At 43.1% G+C, this 23,431-nt stretch overlaps 1 protein-coding gene across 1 annotated transcript in view; it reads left to right on the top strand.

Moving 5' to 3' along the window:
- Window positions 1–23,431, top strand: part of LOC102779712 (GTPase IMAP family member 9-like) — a 180,852-nt gene that overhangs the window by 92,715 nt on the left and 64,706 nt on the right. The window lies entirely within an intron of this gene.

Raw genomic sequence — 23,431 nt, 5'->3', positions numbered from 1 at the left:
CCCCAATGCCTAACCAATCCCCCCCCCCCCCCAGCTGGGGGCGTTGGGGCCACTGCCTCATTACATAGCAAATGTGCTATGCAGCTTTCTTACAATTCTACAAAAATGTTTAAATCATAAATTAAAACAAAGAGATATAACCAAATGCCATTGCAAAACGATTTATTGAAAGGTCAGTGAACTTTCAGGATTACTGTGGAGATAATTTGTGGAATTTGTCTTCCTTACTCCATTCACATAAAAAAACGATATAAAACATGTTAATATTTTAAGTATATTGTATATGTCATGAGAAATAAATGTCTAATTTACTTTGCTTCAGAAGATGAAATTCATGGTTTACAAATTTAAAGAACTGTACAAAACAGTGTAACATGTTTAGATCCCTGTGTTAAGTTTTGTTAGAAGTAGCTGTCAAAGCTGTCACATTTTTCTTTAAGTGAAGAATCTACCTGAGATGTTTTGAATGCTTTGTTAGCCACAATGGCTTGTGCCTAAACAGCCAACTATCCTGAATAATGGACAATGAATGTTTAACAACTGATGCAACCCTACTCTCCGTGTCATGAGAGTGTACAACTTATCAGAGAAAAACAAGGTTATCAGTTTCGAAAACATATGACAGGAAGTTGGATCACATTGTAGAAATGCCTGTAGCACCTCTGGTTTTCCACTGAATCAGAAGTTGATCATAGCAAACTATCTTTAATACTTGTGGTTGTTCCGATTTCCTTGGAACAGCCACCAAGGAAATTGGTGTTGTTCCAATGGATCAACAAGTATTTAAGATGGTTTGTTATGATTAACTTCTTTTCTCATGCAAATGTTGTTTGACACAAAAGCAAGTTCTGGTTCAATAAAAAGTTCATTGTTTGGTTTCAGTTGATGGTTACATTGTTATTTGATCCATAGACAGTTCAATGTCCCTGTCAGGGTCCTGGGTTTTTTGTCACTTTGTATTGTGAATTATGTATTATGTTCTCATTGTTGGTCTTTAGTTACTCCCTTGAGTCTAGTTTCTTGTGTTCCATGCTTTGTATTTCCCTCTGTGTATTATTTATTATCTCTAGTTTTTTGGTTCTTTGAGCAACTAAGAAACACAGAGACATAAACCATAAGGCAGAAAACTCTGTCTCCACCGTGTCAAGTCCACGTCTCCGTGTTATACTTCCTTTTTTACTTTGAAGGTCTGTGACTCATGTGAGTGTATTCTGCTTCCTTGTCTCGTCAATTCTGATTTCTCCTAGCTGTGCCCTTCTTCGGTGTCTCATGCCCTTGTTACCCCAGTGAGTATTTAAGCTCTGTGTGTTTTCCTGCCTGTTGTTGGTTTGTCTGCATTACTTCCCTGTGATGTTACCCCCGTGAGTTTGGAGTGTTTACATGTTTTGGAGTGTGTACGTGCTTCGGAATGTGTACGTGCTTCAGAGTTTTTACGTGTTTTGGAGTTTTTACGTGCTTCAGTGTTTGTACGTGCTTTGGGGTTTGTACGTGCTTTGTCTCTAGGGGACACCATAAATATACTTTTATTTATTCACTCCAAATAAAATGTAATAAATAAATCATATAATACAAAAACCAACTATTTACATTTCAACTTTTAACTATTTAAATTTTTAGCTTTTTCCTTTTAAATTTCTAAATTTGAAGTTAAACAACACAAAACACTGCAAACCACAACACAATTAAATATAAATTAAAATATGAAAACAAAAAGATGCACATTCTCTGTCATATAGGCCTGCACGAATAAACTTTCTGAATCCTTTATCATCCGCAACTGAAAATAGTTGTCATAGGATGATTACTATACCTTTCTAATGTGACATTGTTGTTCCTGGCTCTCTTTCTCTCTCTTTCCCTCCTGCTCTGCTACTGCGAATGTAACTACTGCCCCTCCCCCCTCTGCCCAGCGCAAGCACAAGGGTGAGAGAAAGAAAGAAAAAAAACCAGCTAGCAGCTGTCTGGTCCTGCCTCGTCTGGTTCTGCAGTTGCCACGCCTCTTCCTCGTCCACACCTTTTTTTTTTTTTTTTTTGCCTGTCCCGTTTGGTTCTTTTGCCATCAGAATTGTTGTGTAAGGGCAAAGAAAGATACCCAATGGATTTACTCTACCAAACTGACCAGCCTTGCCGTATTGGTCTATTTGATTCACCTTTGCTTTTATTGTTTATTTTATTTTCATTTGCTGAACACGGGACAGACTTGACTGGGGAAAAGAAAAGGGAGAAAGAGGGAAAGAAAAAGAGCGGGGAAGAGGGACAGTGATAAAGGGCAAAAACCAACAAAACAAACAGACAAAAAATACATATATCAATCACCTGGATCATCTGTTAAGAAAGAAAAAAGAGAAAACAAGCAAAGAAAAAGAGAGCAATATAATAAACAACATCATTGCGATGATCTATGTGAATATAACAGTAAATACTAAATATTAAATATTATTTAATATGACCGCAGCACGTAAGATCGACAGTGCACAGTGTGCTTTGAGGTAGCAGCCAAAAAGGGTGTAGTTTGTTTGTGTGAGCACCCATGTGTACACCTGTGAGCGTGAGCGTGCTTGTATTTAAAAGGTTCCTTCATGTAATGATCTGCTAGAGGGTGTCCTCCTGGGCATGAAGCAGGTATGGAGGAGATCAAAACTCCAGACATCCAGAGGCCACAAGAGCAAAGGAGACCAAGGAAAACCAACGGAGGGGCAACCGTGCCACTATCCCAGAAAGAGCTGAGGAGAGCCCCAGATGAGGGGTCACTCAGCAGCCACGGAGCAGAAGCCAGGGGGGGTTACAGTGACGTGCCCGTGAGCTCCGCCGCAGCCAGCTGTGCCAGAGTGACCGAGCCCCAGGCCGAGAGGCCGAGGGCACCCCACCCCTGAAGTGGCCCGAGCGAGCCCCAGGCTCCAGGCCCCGATAAGCAGCCACCAAGGAGTGAGCCGGTGGGTACCCGGACGCCCATCCCCGGACACAAAGAACCACCAATGCACCGATGTCTGAGGGCGTCTGCCACTGGCAGGGGGAGTGGTGGGGGGAGATAGGCCTCCATACCGTGGAGGGCCTGAGATGTCCCTAGAGAGGTGGCGTCTGATACCCAAGCTGACATATAGACACAAACACACAGGCACACACAGATACAGACATCCATTCCCACCCTCATGCTCTCATATGCAATTACTCAGCACTCACCCAACGTGGAGACAGACATAGAGAGACACTGTACACACAATCACACTCCCCAAGCGTACTCTATACCCCAGGTCTAGGTACCCTTGCCCCTGGAGGGGGAAACTGCACCCAGACCCAGGTAGTGTTACCCTTTTTCCTGGGGTGGAGAGAAGAAGACTGCCCCCACTCCGCAGCAGCAGGGAGGCCCCACATTCCAGACCCCAATTGGATGGCCAACTCCTCCTCCCAGCCCCCCTGACCAAACAGGCAACAGAGAACGGGGGCTTGTGAAGACTCCAAACCTCCCTCTGCCCGCTCGATGTAGTGTTGATGCATGTGTGTTCTAAGGTGCATTTAAAACCCAGGAGGGCATGGAGCTACCTGCCAGAGAGCAGCAGGTAAGCGCATAGCCCCTCCTGATAGCCCTCAATGTCTACATGTATTTAAAATTGAGAGGCGGGCAACGACGTCAGGGGTGAGGTTGTACACCCTGATAGTCTTCTGGATGACGTGTAGCTTGCCCACATATGTATGTGTAATGAGAGTGTGAGTAATGTGGATGTCTAAGTTGTGGGATAAAATTGAGGCACAGGCAACAAGAAGGGGACAGAGGGGGGGATGCCTCCCCTGCACCCTGGTGACACACCTTTACCCCAAGGGTAAAGGTGTGTTCAGCAGCGCCAGTTCAGCAGCGCCAGTTCCCCCACCAGTTGAAGAGCCCCCCAGGTGGCTCGATGCACCGGCGGCGCACTGCGCCGGGGCTGAGCCCCCATACACCCACCCGCCCACAGCCCCGTTGACACACCAACCAGGACTCAAACCCCCAAGGCCCAGCCAGGGCCCCAGCCTGGAGACGGAGCACCCCCAGAACCCCCCACCTGCCCCGGACCCACCCAGGGAAAGCCAGGCTCCCAGGTCAGTAACCCACGTCCGTCAGCACAGACCCTCCCCTAGCCACGCTGCACGCAGCCACGAGGAAACCATCACCTAAGAGCCAACAGATCCCTTAACAGGCCATGTCCACAACCCCGGGTTGAGCCCTCCAAAGAAAACGCTTCCACACCTAGCATGGGTGGTTTTCCCAGGGTCATCTCCTCAACATCACCGGCCACTTTCTAGGCCACTGGATGCCCTCGCCATCGTGCAAAGCCTCCAGAACTGTTTCCACGTCGCTACCGCTGCCTTCCTGTGAGGGTCACTTGTGCTCTCGGCCTCCAGGTCGGCCTCCTAAACTGTCCTTACGCCGCCATTGTCTTCTGCATGGACAGCCTCTGGATCTGTGTTGCCCAGGCCACTACTGCCGTCCGCACAACTGACCTCCTGAACTACGTTCCCTGACCTCATGTAATTTTGATGGACTCTCTGTTTTGAACTGTTTCACGAGCCCCTGTGTGACTTAATGATATTTTGCTTTGAACTCTTGCTCCTGTTTTGTTTTGTTTCCTCCGCATGTTACCCACATGTTGCTGGTTCGTCTGCGTTACTTCCCTGTCATGTTACCACGTGAATTTTGGCTTCAGTTTCATGTGTTTATGTGTTTTCCAGTTTAGATTATTTCTTAGGTCCTGTTATCGCCACCTCCTCCGCTGTCTATAGTTTTTCCACCTGTAAATAAACTCACTTCTCAGCTAAACCTCTGCCTGCACTTGGGTCCTCACTTCACCTCCATACAACTTACCTCTCCAGCCATGACAGTCCCCCTTTTTCAATTCAGAATTCTTATACATTTTATGGAAATTGTAATAAGTGATGACATTTTTATCTACTTTTGTGAGTACAGTGTCTGAAATACTGAATCAATGAAGTATCTCTACTGTGCTCTACACAGAATTAATGGCAAATATTTAACCATTTAAACCTTGAATAATGTGAATGACAGAAAGTGAAGCACAGTTATTTCCATTTTTTTTTACATCTGCTGTTCTTGAAACCTTCCACTTTTTCATCCTATTCTCAAAACTCAAATTGAAAAACTTATTGTTCAAAGATCACAAACTTCTGCTTCATCTCACAAATCCACAAAAACAAAACAAAAGTTGTATATTTGCTCATAAACACAGAGTGTTGACAATAATAACACTGCTGTCTATTTATTCGATTCTACATAAAATAATTTTTGGCTTTTTTTGGACAGTTACAGTGATGAGTTAGCGGAAAGAGGAGGAAAAGCGAGAGGGGAAGACATGTAGCAAAGGGCAACAGGTTTGGACTCAAACCTGGGGCCAGCCACTTTCAGCCACATGACATATGGTCACCTGCTGACCTTGAACCTCCACTCCAGTCTCCTTTCTGTTTACAAAGTGATATATTGAAATAAGGGTTACAATGATTATGGTCAGATTACGCTTAGAAAATGGGAGTTTGTGCTGTGTCAGATGACAAAGCAATTAGTTTTGTGGAAACATTTTAGTCAACAAAGCTGTCATTCTTTGTTTTAGCATGGAAAGAAAAGGATCTGGACTTTTCATTCATCCCATTCATTTCAAGACGTTTTACCTCTAACCCAAGAAGCTTGTTCAGTTATAGAGTCAAATGGTGGGGAGTCCCAGAATTAAGCCCTGTGGGAGTGTCCTCCCATGAGTGACAATGGACCCCCTAATGATCCTCTACCAAATCATGTGAGCCAAGGTGTGAAAACGGGTGCAGGTCACAATCAGCCAAGGTTTCAGGTGAGCTCATTGTGAAACCTAACCCCACCCTGTCATGTAATTTCCTGAGGTCAGATGGCCCAGGATGTGAGTGGGCGTTTAGGTGTCTGGGAAGGGATCTCAAAACTGGATTATAGATGGCAGACAGTTTGTGTTGAAACCACCGCCTCTGCTCAAAGATGGTCGCTCACAGTGGACATAACTGCTTCTTTTACTCTTTCACACCATCTGTCTTCCCAGTCCAAAATGTGATGATTGGCATCCTCAAAAGAGTGACCTTTGTCCTTTAGATGCAGATGGACAGCCGAGTCTTGTCCCATGGAGGTGGCTTTTCTATGTTGTGCCATGCGTTTATGAAGTCGCTGTTTGGTCTCTCCAGTGTCGAGGTCTGGGCATTCCTCGCTGCACTGTACAGCATACACATTGTTACTACATTGTGTTTAGGAGTTTTGTCTTTGGGATGAACCAGTTTCTGTCTGAGTGTGTTGCAAGGATGTCGTGCTTGAAGAAGACTCTCCTGAGTTTCTCTGATACACTGGCTATATAGGGGATGAGAATATTGTTGCGTTTGTCTTTCTTATCCTTTGTAGCTGGTGTCTGATCTTCTTTTCTGTGCATCTTTGCTGACTTGATGAAAGCCCAATTAGGATAACCACATCTTTTAAGAGCTTTCTTTACATGTGTCTGTGTTCCTTCTATTTCCCTTTAGTGCAAATTAATTTGAATCAGTAATACAATAATACAGAGAAAACATAAACAATCAATGTCCTGTGGGTAGTACTTGGTGACAGTTAAAAAAAACAAGAACTCTTTTTACAGGAAGAAACTGATCTGGGCTTTCAACTGATCACCACCTGGTGACAATTTATGTCACGTTCCTGCGTTGTGCAACCCAGTGTTTTGAGTTTCTTTGCAATTGATTATTAATTTGTTCTAGTTTTTATTTCAGGTTCTGGTAACCTTTTAAGACCTACCATAGAACCAAGTCTGCCAGAGCTTATCTTTATATTTTTACATGCTGCAGTGCCATTTTTGGGAGCATTTTAAGTTGCTATACATCAATACAACCGTTATAGCCCAAGTTTTAGTAATATGTATGCATTCAGTCCATAGAAACTACATAAATTGCAAAAAAAAGTGCAATAAACTACAAAAAAAAAAATCTTATTTCCCCCCCCCATATATTTCTAGTTAGATAAATTTAAGAGGTTTCCTCAAAACTGTAAATACAAAAAAGTTGCACAAAATAGTTTCCAACAACAGGAAATTTATTTTGAGTGTCTTCATAGTTTTATTTTTGAGATACACCAATTTATATACTGCAGGAAAAACGAAAATAAATATTGTAATGCAAATTTGCAAAAAAAACCAAAACAGCATGTGCATCAAAATAAACTATTCCCAGCAGTACAATTTGATTTTTAAGCATCCAAGAAACTATACAGAAAAGCATAAAGTCAAATATGACTTTTAAAAACTCCAGCCCTGAATCGTAAAAAACTACATTTTCCATGAAAATGACGGCACTTATGGTTTTGGCCAGGTAATGGCGGACATGCGATAGTTTGCGCTGACGTCTATTCCAACATAGGAAGTGTTGCGAACAGCTGAAGCGTGTTTCTGGAATGTTATGTTTTTGTTCCTGCAAGCGCTTTTTATGCAATTTTTGCAAAGCTATATGGGGAAGGAAACCGTGACCTAGGACAAGCTAATGGCATAACATGTAAGTACTACTCCTCTGGTTTTATATGCAAAAAAATTATTGCGCTAGCTTACGTGGTTGCAGAGATTTAAAAATAGTTACGCAAAGTGGAGCATGGCCGCTCCGACCGGTTTTAAAGGGTTAATTTGTCTTACCTGTCATGTTTCATGTCTGCGTGGTTCATGTCATCAAGTTTGGGTCTCGTCATGCTTCCTGTTTATTTCGAAAGTCTTGTTTTCATGCTCCATGTGCGTAGTTTACACTTCCCCTGTGGTGTCCTTAACTTCATGTCCGTCAGCTGTTTCCCCATGTGTTCCCACTTCCCCTGATCACCTCGTGTGTATTTAAACCCCCTTTCTTCCTTTGTTCTTTGTTGTGTTGTCTGTGATACCTTCCCCATGTCAAGTCATAGTTTAAAAGCATAGCGTATGTCATAGTTTAATGTCATAGTTCAAAGTCATAGTAGTCACAGTTGTCATAGTATCTTTATTTTACATAGTCTTCATAGTTTCAGTTTTATCACTGGTTACCAGCCAAATAATGGCTCACTCTTCGTTTAAGGTCAGTTCCGTTGCCTTGCTTGAGTCTGCTCCTGGGTCCCACTCACACACTCCCCATGGTCTGTCCCCACATACCGTGACAGTTTTAGAGGGAAAGAAAACAAAAAGCTTCTAAACAATGGAAGGAAATTTCCTATATCAACATCTTCCTTCTGGTTTCCTTGACTCTCCTCCACACGTTCCGGGTCCTCCTCCATAAACCAACAATTGATATCTGAAGCTGTGTTAGTGAGAATGAAAGTGCAGCACAGAATACCAAACAGTGAACAGACACCTCCCCTCTCTGCCAGGAGCTTGCCTAAGAGCTTTCTGTTCTATACCACCCTGAGTGACATGTAGACTTAATGCGGTTTACATTTTATTAGGGATTAGATACCAGGACTGAATTTAAACCCTTTTGTAGTTTGATTATGTGACACGTTCTTTAAACACACCTCTTAGAACTTTAGTAACATCAAACTGTGTTAGAAAGTCTTTATTCGATCAAAATGTAGGAATCATCTTAACCACACTGGTATCTGAGTTAGGTTCAACCAGTGCCCTATTACAATAACTGGAAGCACAAACCTTACCATCATACAGGTTCCTGACCACGTCTGACCACAGGCAGAAAATCCAGAAGTCTTTTCCTCCACAAAACCCAAATAGGGCAGCTCTGAAACAAAGCATCTGAGAGGCATAATGTTTATTATTTTATTATATCATGCAGGCTGCACATCAACTACCAACCTTTGGTATATAGACAGGTAGTGTAGTCATGTTGGGTACTACTGAAAAAAAGTTCTGTGAATGTAACAGTTAGCAGGGTTATGACTCATGAGCAAAGTAATCATACAGCGTAAACAATTAGATTTTTTTAAACATCAAGTTTTTTTCTCAGTAAGACTGCAATAGCAGTAGTGGTATGCACCTTCAGTATCACCCTCCTTCCACTGGATGAAGACAGATAGTACAGTTCTGGTCAAAGGTTTAAGAACACTAGAAACCCCAAAACAGAAATCAAAGTTCCAAAAATGAACTGAGTTCAAAAGAGCTGGACAGTTATTGTTGAAAGGTTTTAGCCTTTCAATTTTAATATTAATTTATATTAAAGGTTTGATTAAATATACAAATAATAAATTGCCTTTTTTCTCACTTGGCTTCACGATTTTCAACATCAAATTAAGGTCTACTAAAACATAAAATCAAATCAATCTTTATGCCGATGATGCGTTATTTTTTCTCCAACACTCACAAACCACTCTCTCTGATGTAATTACATTAATAAACTCTTTTTCAATAGTTCTGTCCACAGTTCTTCCAATTCATTGCTCCTTCCATTATTCTTCACTGAATAGTAGAATACACTGTACCTCAGAGAGTTCATTTACAGGGTTGAATTGGCGGGACAGAGCATCCAACTTGGCGTTGAGTGAACCTGGGTGGTAGGAAATGGAGAAGTTGACACGGTCAAAAAACAGAAACCAGTGGGCGTGGTGTGCATTTAGCCGTTTGGCAGTGCGGAGGTAAGTTAAATTCTTTTACTGTTTTACTGCGAGCAGCTCCCTGTCTCCGTCATCATAGTTCTGTTTCGAGGGGGACAGCCAGTGGGAGAAAAAGGTGCAGGATTGAAGTTTAAAAGAGGGCTCAGAACGCTGAGACAGCACGGCTCCTACTCCAATATCTGACACATCGGTTGTTGAAGCACAGCTCGCACATTGACCTGGTGTTCTTCTAAATGTGTAGAAAAGATTAGAATGTGGTCTAAATGTACAAATTCAAAACAATCCAAAAAATCCCTGAGAACATTGTTAACCAGGTTCTGGAAAACTGCAGGAGCATTGGTGAGGCCAAAAGGCATAACAAGATACTCAAAATGCACCAGTGGGGTGTTGAATGCGGTCTTTCACTCATCCCCCTATCAGATTCTGACCAGGTGATATGTGTTTCTGAGATATAACTTGATGGTGGCGCAATGAAGAGGTTCGATGGTGGAATTATTAAGCGGTAGGGGGTATTTATTCTTGATAGTGATTTCATTGACACCATGATAGTCAATGCAGGGATGGAGTAAACCATCCTTGTTACCTACAAAGAAAAACCCAGCTCCTACGGGTGAGGATGAGGGTCTGATAATGCCAGCAGCGAGGGAGTCCTTGATGTACGTTTCCATGGAGGCCCGTTCTGGGCGAGGCAGGTTATAAAGACAGCTGGATGGCAGTGGTGAACCAGGTAAAAGATAAGATAACCTTTATTAGTCCCACTTGTGGGAAATTGGTTTTGATACATCAGTGGACAGTGCAAAGTTGAACTGAAAAAATAGAGACAAAACACTGGAATAATATATCTATGAGATACTATACACAATAGAATAGAATAAAATAAAATACTATATACAATCGAATAAGATAGAATACAAATGCTATATACAATTGAGTATAATACAACGATACCAGAAAAGAGTATTGCACTTAGTGTTATTGCTATTGCACATGTGTGGATGTGTGTTTTTAATCAGTTGAAGTCTTTGTTGTAGAGTCTGACAGCAGTGGGGAGGAAAGACCTGCGAAATCTCTCCGTCCTATACCGTGGTGGGAGGTGTTGTCCAACAGGGATGACAGCTTAGCCATTCTCCTGTCACTCACCACCTCCACTGGGTCCAGAGGGCATCCTAGAACAGAGCTGGCCCTTCTGATCAGCCTGTTCAGTCTTTTCCTGTCCCTGGCAGAGATGTTGCTGCCCCAGCAGACCACACCGTAAAAGATAGCTGAGGCCACCGCAGAGTCATAGAAGGTCTTCAGGAGTGGGCCCTTCACTCCAGAAGAGTCTCAGCAGCAGGTACAGCCTGCTCTGCCCTTTCCTGTAGAGGGCGTCTGAATTATGAGACCAGTCCAGTTTATTGTTCAGATGAACACCAAGGTACTTGTAGCTGTCCACAGCCTCGATGTCCATACCTTTGATGTTCAGTGGTTGCAGTGGAGGATGTTTGTGCCTGCAGAAGTCTACTACCAGCTCCTTGGTTTTACTAGTGTTGATCTGGAGGTAGTTATGCTGGCACCACTTCACAAAGCCTTGTGTCAGTTCTCTGTACTCCTTGTCGTCCCCATCAGTGATGAGGCTGACTATTGCAAAGTCATCAGAGAACTTCTGCAGGAAGCACTGGGTGGAGTTGTGGAAGACGTCTGCAGTGTAGATGGTGAAGAGGAACGGAGCCAGAACCTTTCCCTGTGGGGCCCCTGTACTGCAGACAACCCTGTCCGACACACAGCCCTGAGTTCTCACATACTGTGGTCGGTCAGTGAGGGAGTCAAAATCCATGTTGTGAGGTGAAGGTCCACGCCAGAGTTCTCCACCTTGCCCTTCAGGATTGTGGGAAGAATGGTGTTAAAGGGACTGGGGAAATCAAAGAACATGATTCTCACAGTGCTCCCAGCGGTTTCCAGGTGAGAGAGGGAACGATGCATAGAGGGAACGATGTAACGATGCAACAGCTCTATTGTGGAGTCACAAGCCTGTGTGGTGGTAGTGAGTGAGTCCTGTCTTTACTAAACAGTTCCTGGAGGTCATGATATGCTGAAGGAATGAAGGAAAGATCAGGGGCAGTGTTCTGCTCAGGTGAGGATACAGCAACATGTAGTGGTTGTGCCGAAACGAGACAGCAAAGCAAAAGGGGCTTCAGCTGATTATCTTTTGGCCAGCCTTAACAGAAAGAAACCTCCGGCAGAACCAGGCTCAGGGAGGGGCAGCCATCTGCTGCGACCGGTTGGGGTGAGAGAAGGAAGACAGGATAAAGACATGCTGTGGAAGAGAGACAGAGGTTAATAACAGGTATGATTCAATGCAGAGAGGTCTATTAACACATAGTGAGTGAGAAAGGTGACTGGTAAGGAAAAACTCAATGGATCATGGGAATCCCCCAGCAGCCTATGTCTATTGCAGCATAACTAAGGGAGGATTCAGGGTCACCTGATCCAGCCCTAACTATATGCTTTAGCAAAAAGGAAAGTTTTAAGCCTAATCTTAAAAGTAGAGATAGTGTCTGTCTCCCGAATCCAAACTGGAAGCTGGTTCCACAGAAGAGGGGCCTGAAAACTGAAGGCTCTCCCTCCCATTCTACTTTTAAATACTCTAGGAACAACAAGTAGGCCTCCAGTGTGAGAGCGAAGTGCTCTAATAGGGTGATATGGTACTACAAGGTCATTAAGATAAGATGGGGCCTGATTATTTAAGACCTTGGTGAGGAGCAGGATTTTGAATTCAATTCTGGATTTAACAGGAAGCCAATGAAGGGAAGCCAAAACAGGAGAAATATGCTCTGTCCCTGTCAGTACTCTTGCTGCAGCATTTTGGATTGACTGAAGGCTTTTCAGCAAGTTTTTAGGACATCCTGATAATAATGAATTACAGTAGTCCAGCCTGGAAGTAATAAATGCATGAACTAGTTTTTCAGCGTCACTCTGAGACAGGATATTTCTAATTTTAGAGATGTTGCGCAAATGGAAGAAAGCAGTCTTACATATTTGTTTAATATGTGAGTTGAAGGACATATCCTGGTCAAAAATGACTCCAAGGTTCCTCACAGCGTTACTGGAGGCCAAGGTAATGCCATTCAGAGTAAGAATCTGGGTAGATACCATATTTCTAAGCTTTTCAGCGCCGAGTACAATAACCTCAGTTTGATCTGAATTAAGAAGCAGAAAGTTAGCGGCCATCCCGGTCTTCATGTCTTTAAGACATTCCTGCAGTTTAACTAATTGGTGTGTGTTATCTGGCTTCATGGACAGATAGAGCTGGGTGTCATCTGCATAGCAGTGAAAATGTATGCTATGTCTTCTAATGATGCTGCCTAAGGGAAGCATGTATAATGTAAACAGAATTGGTCCTAGCACTGAACCCTGTGGAACTCCATAATTAACCTCAGTGTGTGAAGAGGACTCTCCATTTACATGCACAAATTGGAGTCTATTAGATAGATATGATACAAACCACTGCAGTGCAATACCTGTAATACCTACAGCATGTTCTAATCGCTCTAATAGGATATTATGGTCGACAGTATCGAATGCTGCACTAAGGTCTAGCAGGACAAGCACAGAGATGAGTCCACTGTCAGAGGCCATAAGAAGATCATTTGTAACCTTCACTAAAGCTGTTTCTGTGCTGTGATGAGCTCTGAAACCTGACTGAAACTCTTCAAATAAACCATTCCTCTGCAGATGATCTGTTAGCTGTTTGACAACTACTCTTTCAAGGATTTTTGATAAGAAAGGAAGGTTGGAGATTGGCCTATAATTAGCTAAGACTGCTGGGTCTAGAGATGCTTTTTGAGTAAAGGTTTAACTACAGCCAGCTTGAAGGCCTGTGGTACATAGCTGATTATTAGAGATAGGTTGATTATATTTAAGATCGAAGAATTAATTAATGGCAGGACTTCTATGAGCAGTTTTGTAGGAATGGGGTCTAAATGACACGTTGATGGTTTGGAGGAAGTAATTATTGAAGTTAACTCAGAAAGATCGATTGGAGAAAAAGAGTCTAACTTAACATCAATGGTACTAAGAGTAGCTGTAGATAATATTACATCTGTGGGATGATTATTGGTAATTTTTTCTCTAATGATAAAAATTTTATTTGTGAAGAAGTTCATGAAGTCATCACTAGTTAGTGTTAAAGGGATGGTTGGCTCAACAGAGCTCTGACTGTTTGTCAGCCTGGCTACAGTGCTGAAGAGAAACCTGGGGTTGTTCTTATTTTCTTCAATCAGTGACGAATAGTAAGATGTTCTGGCTTTGCGGAGGACTTTCTTATAAAGTAACAAACTATTTCTCCAGGCTAAATGATGATCCTCTAAATTTGTGACACGCCATTTCCTCTCCAGATTACGAGTCGTCTGCTTTAGGCTACGTGTTTGAGAATCCAACAAACCAATCATTGGGAAACGAGCGGGGAGTGACTGAAAACAAGCCTGCATTGTAGCAAAAATCCTTCACACATACCTGGCTCACCAGAAAAGGGCTCAGGCTCTGGGGAGGCAGCGTCATTGAAGCATGAAGCAGGAGGTGACTCAGCTGCACTAGGAACTGCGGAGGCGACTTCAGCAGACACAGGTGGTGTTTCGGACGTGGCAGCCATAGGCTCTGCACGTCCTGAGTCACCAGCCCACCTGAGTCACGGTGGGCTGGTGTTCACAGAGTAACGCTCGGCCTGGCTGTCTCTAATAGTCTTATACTGGGCGAGCAAAAGGGAAGGTTACAAATAACATGAGCAATGAGGGAACACTATGATAGCTGGGTGCAGGAACTTGAAAAGGAAAACAGAGGCAGGACAAGGTCAGTACAATAGAAGGAGAGGAGAGTCAGGCGGGTCCAGCAGCACAGTGAATAGTTCGTCCAGTTAAGTACTGTAATGCCTTACTTGTTTGCAGGAGAAAAAACAGGAGGTTAGGGTGGGTCCACGACTAAAAGCTGTAGCGCAGCGAGGCATGCAGGTGTGAGTGACAAAAACTGAGAAGATTTTACCGGCAGCAGCAGTATTAAGAAGACCAGCATCCAGGTAGGCAAGGCTATGGCAAGGTTTGCAAAAGGACTTCTGTGAACTGGCTAGGAGACAGGAGAACGGGGTGAGTACAAACACTATGAATAGCAAGGCTGAAATGAGGCCACACACTAACATGGGTTAGTTGACGATCTGGCAATGGTTGGTTGAGAGCGCAGGTCTTACCACAGCAGGACAGTGAGTTATTCAGGAGAACTCTCCCCAGTATTACCTGCTCTGTTACTGTACCACCTTAATAAACCATGTTGAGGGTAAAACGTCTTGTGCTTAACCCTTTAAAGCCGGTCGGAGCAGGCACGCTCCGTTTTGCATAACTATTTTTAAATCCCGGTAGCACTGCAACCACGTAAGCTAGCGCAATATTTTTTTTGCATATAAAACCGGAGGAGCTGTACTTACATCTTATGCCATCAGCTTGCCCTAGGTCACGGTTTCCTTCCACATATAGCTTTGCAAAAACTGCATAAAAACCACTTCCAGGAACAAAAACATAATATTCCAGAAACAGGCTTTGCCGATCTAATCAGCTGTTCCTAACACATTCCCACGTTTGAATAGACGTCAGCGCAAACTATCACATGTCTGCCATGACCTTCCCGAAACCGGTGACGTCATTTTTCACGGAAATGTAGTTTTTACCATCAGGGCCTTATGAGCCTATACTGGTGTTTTTAAAAGTTATGTTTGATTTTATGACTTTCTGTGTCGTTTCTGGGATGCTTAGGACTCATATTGCACTGCTGGAAATAGTTTATTTTAATGCATATGCTGGGTTTTTTTTTTTGCTAATTTGCATTATAATATTTATTTTCGTTTTTCCTGCAGTGTATAAAAATTGGTGTATTTCAAAAATAAAACTATGAAGACACTCAAAATAAATTTCCTGTGATGGGAAACTATTTTGTGCAACTTTTTTGTTTTTTTGAGTTTTGAGGGATAAGCCTCTTAAATTTCTCTAACTAGAAATATATGTTAAAAAAACAAAAACGATTTTCAATTTTTTTGTAGTTTATTGCACTTTTTTGCACTTTATGCAATCACTATGCACTTAATGCATACATATCATTAAACCTTGGGTTATAATGGTTGTATTGTTGTATAGCAACTTGAGATGCTCCCAAAAATGGCACTACAGCATGTAAAAATATAATATAACCTCTGGCAGACTTGGTTCTATGGTAGGTCTTAAAGGGTTAACAGTCTATGCAAAAGTTACAGAATATATATATTCAGTGCTGATAGATATATAGTGTATATAAGCATATAAGTATACATGTCATCCAAAAATCCACCACAGATGATTATGTTAACTTAAATGAATCTACCCCCAGTCATATTAACCATCATAATCCTCACAGCACAGGTTAAGAGGGTGGTGTGGCACCAATTTTCCACACCAGCCTATTATTCAACCAAAGACGAAGACAGAGTTTTAATTCATTCGAAAGCCTGATGCCTGGCCTTGTCCACCCTAGCTCGGAAACTCAAAAACCAGTGTTATTTGTAATCATCTAAAAATGACAGCCTCAACACAGCATTTAATCTTTTATTAGACTCAATTGGCTTCTCTCAAAATTTAAAACAACCAACCCATTTACATTAATTGATTACACATCAGTGGGAAGTAGATTATATTCATATATATAATGAATGAATGAATGAATGCTTTATTGCCCCCCCGACTTACACACACAACAAAGACATCACATGGGAATACAGTCGGAGATCGGCAGCATTACAGAGAAAACACTGAAAAAAAGTACACAACAATGGGAAAAGTACAAGAGGAAAAAAAGAGACCTCTACCCATGCTGGGCACCTATGGGAGGACAGCATAAGAACAGGAAACAAAAAAACTCCTCTGCACAAAAAAGCACATAAATGTCCACATTACAACATTGGAGCACATGACAAGCCACAGGGTTGGGTAGGGGGTGAGGAGTAATCCGAAGGAAACACAGCAGTCCTCCTGCACAGCGCTACCATTCCAGCGCGGCACACAGACCCGCCGTCTTCCCCCACAGGAAACAAGCATCGAAGGCGTTTGGAGAGGGAGGGGGATGAGTGCGTGCTTATCAGTGTAAGTGTATGTGTGTGCGTGTCCAGAGTTCAGCTGAGACAGTGTCCTTCGCCCTATCAGGCTCGGTAAACAGTCTGCTAGCCAACCCAGGTGGCCTTGGGATGGGAAGAATAGTCATCACATAGTCGTTATCAGGGAGTTGTTGTTGTTCGGCAATAAATTAAATGGTTTGAAAGTATGTAGCATAGCATATGTAAACAAGTATATTTCTCCCTTTTTTTTCTATCAAGAAGCAAAGACAAAAAGGGAAATTCCAAAACCAAATCTACGCCCTTGGCGTCTATTGTCTCGTGTAGTCTGGAAGATGAGTGGATGAGTGGGTGCACTTTTCTCTGTGGTGGGGTCGGGTGGGCTGTCCCGGGCTCTGTGGGGCCAGGCGGCGCAGCTGTACTGGGCCCCAGTCCGGATGGGCCGGGGCCCCCTTTCCCTGGCGGGTCGCGGAGTATGGGGGTGCCTACTGGGTTTAGCGGGGGAGCTGGCCCCAGGGAGGGGTCACTTGCCCCTCCCTTCCTTCCCTCCCCATCTCCAGCTGCCTCCCTCTTCCCGCTCCACCACAATCACCCACACATTCAGGGCCTTGGTGTATAGGTGTGTCACCAGGGTGCAGGGGAGGCATCCCCCCCCCGTCCCCTTCTGGCTGCCTGTGCCTCAATTTTATCTCACAACTTAGACATTCACATTACTCACACTCTCATTACACATACATATAGGATCTTGGGGGTGGGCACGCTACACGGACTCCAAATTACCATCAGGGTGTACAACCTCACCCCTGGCGTCGTTACCCACCTCTCAATTTTAAATACACGTAGACATTGAGGGCTATCAGGAGGGGCTATGCACTTACCTGCTGCTCTCTGGCAGGTAGCTCCATGCCCTCCTGGGTTTTAAATGCACCTTAGAACACACATACATCAACACTACATATGAGCGGGTGGAGGGAGGTTTGGAGTCTTCTCACACCCCCGTTCTCTGCCGCCTGCTGGAGCGGGGGGGCTAGGAGGAGGAGTTGGCCGTCCGCCTGGGGTCTGCAACCCCTGTCACTGCAACCCCCCCTGGCTTCTGCATTGCGGCTGCTGAGTGACCCCTCATCTGGGACTCTCCTCAGCTCTTTCTGGGATAGTGGTGCGGCTGCCCCTCTGTTGGTCTTCCTTGGTCTCTTGTGTTCTGAGGGCCTGTGGATGTCTGGACTTTTGATCTCCTCCATACCTGCTTCATGCCCTGGTGGACGGGGCTGTGGCCCTCCACACCCTCTAACAGTAGGAACCTTTTAAAAATAAGCGCGTTCATGCTCACAGGTGTACACTTTCTTGGCTGCTACCTCAAAGCACATGGTGCGCTGTCGATCTTGGGTACTGCACAATAACATTTAATATTTAGTATCTACTGTTATCTACTGTTAGCTAGTTTATTGTGATGGTGCTGTATTTATTATTTTTGCTCTGTTTTGTTTGTTTTCTCTTCTGTTTTTTTTCTCCATACAGGTGATCCAGGTGTTTTGTTTGTTTTTCTTTCTTTCTTCCCCCCTTTCTCACCATCTCTTCTTCCCTCTATTTTTCTTTCTCTCCTTCTCCCTGTCCTATCCCCCAGTCATGTCTGTCCCGTCTGTAACAACCGAAAATAAAATAAAATAAATACATAATTATAAGAAAGGTCAATCAAATGGACCAATATGGCGAGGCCATGATGATCCACTTGGTAAAGTAAATCCGCTTGGCATCTTTCTTGGCCTTAAGACAACAATTCTGATGGCTAAAGATCCAAACGGGACAGGCAGAAAAAAAAACAAAAAAAAAAAAGATAAAAAACCCCCACTGTGTTGGAACGACGACTACAAGAAAGATGCTTAAAAGCAGCTCAAAAGAAAATGGACGGATTGCGTCCAGATGCAAAGCGGCGGTATTTGCAGAAAATAGCGTGCATTGGAAATGTGGATCCGTATGAAATACGGCCGTGGAGTAGAAACCTTGAAGACCAACCGCTATTGACGTAGCCTGACATATTTTTGTATCTTGTCTGTGGAGTCAGCGCGTACAAGTCATCATTCAAACAAAGGTAAGTCAGCTTGAGTACTGCAAGTGAAATGCGTTTGATTTTCCCCCAAACATTCAGATTAATTCAGTCATGAGGGGGAAATTACAGTGAGAACATGTGGAGGCTGTTAGAGGGATAACATAGTGAATTTGGTGCGTTGATATGAGGTTGTCCTGAAGGATTTAGTTATTCTTTATGGTTAAAGAAATTGCAATGATTTATTCATATTTATTAGAAATAATTCTAATTATACATCTTGCTTCCATGTTTGTATCCTGTGTCACTAAAAATACATTTTATTTTAACTTTATACATTGATTAATGACCTGCAGAATCTTCTTATCATATTAAGTGATTCATAATTGTCACTTTATGCTTTCTCCATCTCTAAAGTGATGACATCCTTGCATTACATACTTTAAGTTCATTTTCTGCAGGCAGGTTTCTGACAGAGAACAGGCAGGTTTACACTATAACATGCAGCGTTCTGTAGATGGACACATAAAGAACTGAAAAATTACATGTATGTGCTAACTTTCTAAACACTTTGTTACATTTATGATAAAGTAGATAAAACACATTTGTCACCTTGGCTCATTAGTTCTTGTCTTTAAATTAACTTTGTCTGTGTGTGTTTCAGGTCCTGCACTGTCAAAGACTGAATGAACCAGCATTGCAGCCATGGGTCACTGTGAGCATCACAGGGAAGGGTGAAGCCGCCCACTGCACCTGTAAGGCCGGAGTCGTGGAGACCTGCACCCATGTCACTGCTCTTCTGTTTAATGTAGAAGCAACAGTGTTGATCCGTGGCACAAGGACTGTTACAGATGAACCTGCATGCTGGGTTTTGCTGGGTAATGTGACCAAGATACAGCCAGAGGTTGGCTATAAGAGACCTCTCCTCTTCAGCTGCCCAAAAAAAGGCTCTTGATCAAAACATAAACAGACCATCCATATTGAAAGGTAAAAGGAGCCGTCCTCAAAAAAGAAAGATCCCACCTGCTACTGTGGAGGAGTTGTCACCGCTGTTGGATACTTAGCTGGAACACAGTAAAGCTGTGGGTTGTGGGAATGACCCCTAATGTTTTATCTAGGGGTCTAGATTTATGCCTGTAGTGCACTGCCATGTAAATAATTTGCATTTACTGAATATGTACTGACTGAGTCCCACTGTTCAAAAGTTGAATAAAGAAACAAACTAATTTGTGCCTTTTTTAAAAAAAAAAAAAATTTAAACCAATTTATAGAAAATCACATCAGTTACAATGTAGAATCCATGTCATTTATAGCTTACAAATGACAAAATGTTTACACAAAATCACGACATTACTTTATTTACTGCATCTTTTGAAAAATTACCGCTATTTATACAGCAAAAGACTTTTGAATATTTAACAGGAGCAAGTTTCATTTTTCCCTGGTTTTATTATCACACTGTTCACCAAATGCAGCAAACCTTCACCATCTTATCCAGAAGGGTCACCTCTTCACCCTCACATGGAAGAAGTAATCTGATTGGCATGGTGGTATGTTTGAAGCAGGTCCCTTGTGTAGCGCTGGAACCCAGTCACGATATTTCATCCATTTCATAGGCTGGTTTGCCTGTAATAACGCCAAATAATTAGCAACTCTTTAAATAGAAGGTAGTTCTGCAAAATCACTCAGTAGGATGTTTGTTCTAATTCGCTATGACCTCAGAGCGCATCGAAAAAGGCTATAAAGAGTGATATTAACATATTCAGAACTTACTGGAATGAAAATGTCTGGAGCACCAACAGATATTTGGAGATGGAAGAGAACCGGATATCAGCTCGTCTCACAGCTGCTATCCAGGCTAGACGCCTTCGTTTGCTAACATCCGACACAAGAGCTGCCTCATGTTGCTTCCAGGTTGGGAAAGAATGAAAAGTCAAACCCTTTTTAAGCTTATTCTCTTGCCGGTCGTAAATGGTAAATGGACTGATTCTTATATAGTGCTTTTCTACTCTCCTGGGGTACTCAAAGCGCTCTATACAACATGCCTCATTCACCCACTCAAACAAGCACTTCTATACACAAGTGTAAACTAACCTGCATTCACACACACATTCACACTCCAATGAATGCATCAGAGGGCAATTTGGGGTTAGTATCTTGCCCAAGGATACTTGACATGCAGACTGGGGAAGCCAAGGATTGAACCACCGACCTTCCGATCAGTAGCTGATCTGCTCTAGCCACAGCCACCCCATCAAACATTGCAGCCGACCACACAGCAAGAACTAACCATGGCTGTTGTGTGTGCCTTCGCTCCTTTTTCGCACTTTTCAGTGATGTAAAAGACTGCTTTAATGCAACACGACCATTCAAACAGCAGTCGCTTTCTAAAAAATCAGATACGTATCGGATTCAGTACCACATACGAAAGTGACCTAGGTTGGATTTGAAAATATCAGATTTGTGCTGTTCAAACTGTCATACCACGATCGGATATTGGTCGCATAGGATCGAAAAAGTTGGATTTGATGCGCTTTCGCCTGCAGTGTGAACATAGCCCAAGTCTGTCTCTCTCGAAGTCTTTTTCTCATATTTTCACCTTCCCCCCCCCCCTCCCCTTCTTTGTAACTTTGTAGTTACTGTCACAGTTCCGAATGGTCTGTACTTAAACTTGAATCATGTGCAGAAACCCACAGCAGAGATTGGTGGTTTAACTATATTTTATTGCTTAGGCTTAAACTTCGGAAACATGGCAAGGACAAAAGCAAATAAAATGTAGAGCTTGACGTGGAGTGGCCTGGGTATTATGGCTGGGGTAATGCAGAACGAGAGAGAGGGAATGGGGCCTGAGATGCAGACTGGAGCTGGGCAGGAAACAGTCACACTGAAGAGAGAAGACAGAGTTAGGGAGGGAGCCCTGAAGTGGTAATTGTATAGCAATTCTTACTTGCAGGAAGAGAAACAGAGCATTGGGAGGGTGGTGACATGGAGCTGAGTGGGAGCTGGGTGACGTGGAAAGGCTGACCTGAGAACCGGAGGTTTCAGATGGAGTGTGATGGCAGGAGCACAGACAGGTGAGACACAGAGCGATTTCCAGAATGATTTCTTGATATCCTGACTCTGAGAGTAGACCGTGAGCCAAAAGTTTAAGCCAAGGTGAATCCAGAAACTGCAGCACAAGAAAGTTTGGTTAACAAAGTAGATCACACAGAGAACGTAAGACTGCGTTCTTCCATTTGCGCAACATCTCTAAAATTAGAAATATCCTGTCTCAGAGTGACGCTGAAAAACTAGTTCATGCATTTATTACTTCCAGGCTGGACTACTGCAATTCATTATTATCAGGATGTCCAAAAAACTCGCTTAAAAGCCTTCAGTTAATCCAAAATGCTGCAGCAAGAGTACTGACAGGGACTAGAAAGAGAGAGCATATTTCTCCTGTTTTGGCTTCCCTTCATTGACTTCCTGTTAAATCCAGAATTGAATTCAAAATCCTGCTCCTCACATACAAGGTCTTAAATAATCAGGCCCCATCTTATCTTAATGACCTTGTAGTACCATATTACCCTATTAGAGCACTTCGCTCTCGCTCTGCAGGCCTACTTGTTGTTCCTAGAGTATTTAAAAGTAGAATGGGAGGCAGAGCCTTCAGTTTTCAGGCCCCTCTTCTGTGGAACCAGCTTCCAGTTTGGATTCAGGAGACAGACACTATCTCTACTTTTAAGATTAGGTTTAAAACTTTCCTTTTTGCTAAAGCATATAGTTAGGGCTGGACCAGGTGACCCTGAATCCTCCCTTAGTTATGCTGCAATAGATGTAGGCTGCCGGGGGATTCCCATGATGCATTGAGTTTTTCCTTTCCAGTCACCTTTCTCACTCTCTATGTATTAACAGACCTCTCTGCATTGAATCATATCTGTTATTAATCTCTGTCTCTCTTCCACAGCATGTCTTTTATCCTGTCTTCCTTCTCTCACCCCAACCGGTCGCAGCAGATGGCCCCGCCCCTCCCTGAGCCTGGTTCTGCCGGAGGTTTCTTCCTGTTAAAAGGGAGTTTTTCCTTCCCACTGTCGCCAAAGTGCTTGCTCATAGGGGGTCATATGATTGTTGGGCTTTTCTCTGTATCTATGAAGCGCCTTGAGGCGACATTTGTTGTGATTTGGCGCTATATAAATAAAATTGAATTGAATTGAATTGAACTTGAAACATGAGGGCCGGTTACCAACATGGGTTGTTGACAAACTGGCAGTGAATGAATGTCAGCACTACGCTTAAATCCCTCTGGCTTGATTGCCTGCAATTGGCTCCAGGTGTGCAGGAGCTGGCCCTGCCCAGGGGAGGATCACGGATAGGTTCAGGAGCCTTGTGGAAATTCAAGCCACCCACCATGGACCATGACAGTTAGAGTCTTGAAAAAGTCTTTCACTCAAGAATTTCTTCTCTAGACCCTCCACATTTCCCCACATGACCATTGAAATCTTATCAGAGAAGACATTCAAAATTACAATTTTACTTATTTTTTTTCTAAAATTGTAAAACAAACAACCCCCATATTCTAAAAATATTTTCTTGCTACTTCTTACCTGGTATTTCCTGTTGTTTTAACAATCCTGTTTTTACAAATATTACAAATTTTCAACAGTCACACTGAATGCCAACATAGTGGCAGTACTTACTATAAAATAAAGTCGTTCAATCCTGTTCAGTAAAAGGCTGTGTGGTGTCTGCAAGGTGTGCT

This window comes from Neolamprologus brichardi, chromosome 9 (assembly GCF_056152115.1).
Source record: "Neolamprologus brichardi isolate AB-2024 chromosome 9, ASM5615211v1, whole genome shotgun sequence".
Classification (NCBI taxonomy): domain Eukaryota; kingdom Metazoa; phylum Chordata; class Actinopteri; order Cichliformes; family Cichlidae; genus Neolamprologus; species Neolamprologus brichardi.
The sequence above is the reverse complement of the archived record's forward strand: the minus strand, read 5'-3'. Positions and strand labels throughout refer to the sequence as shown.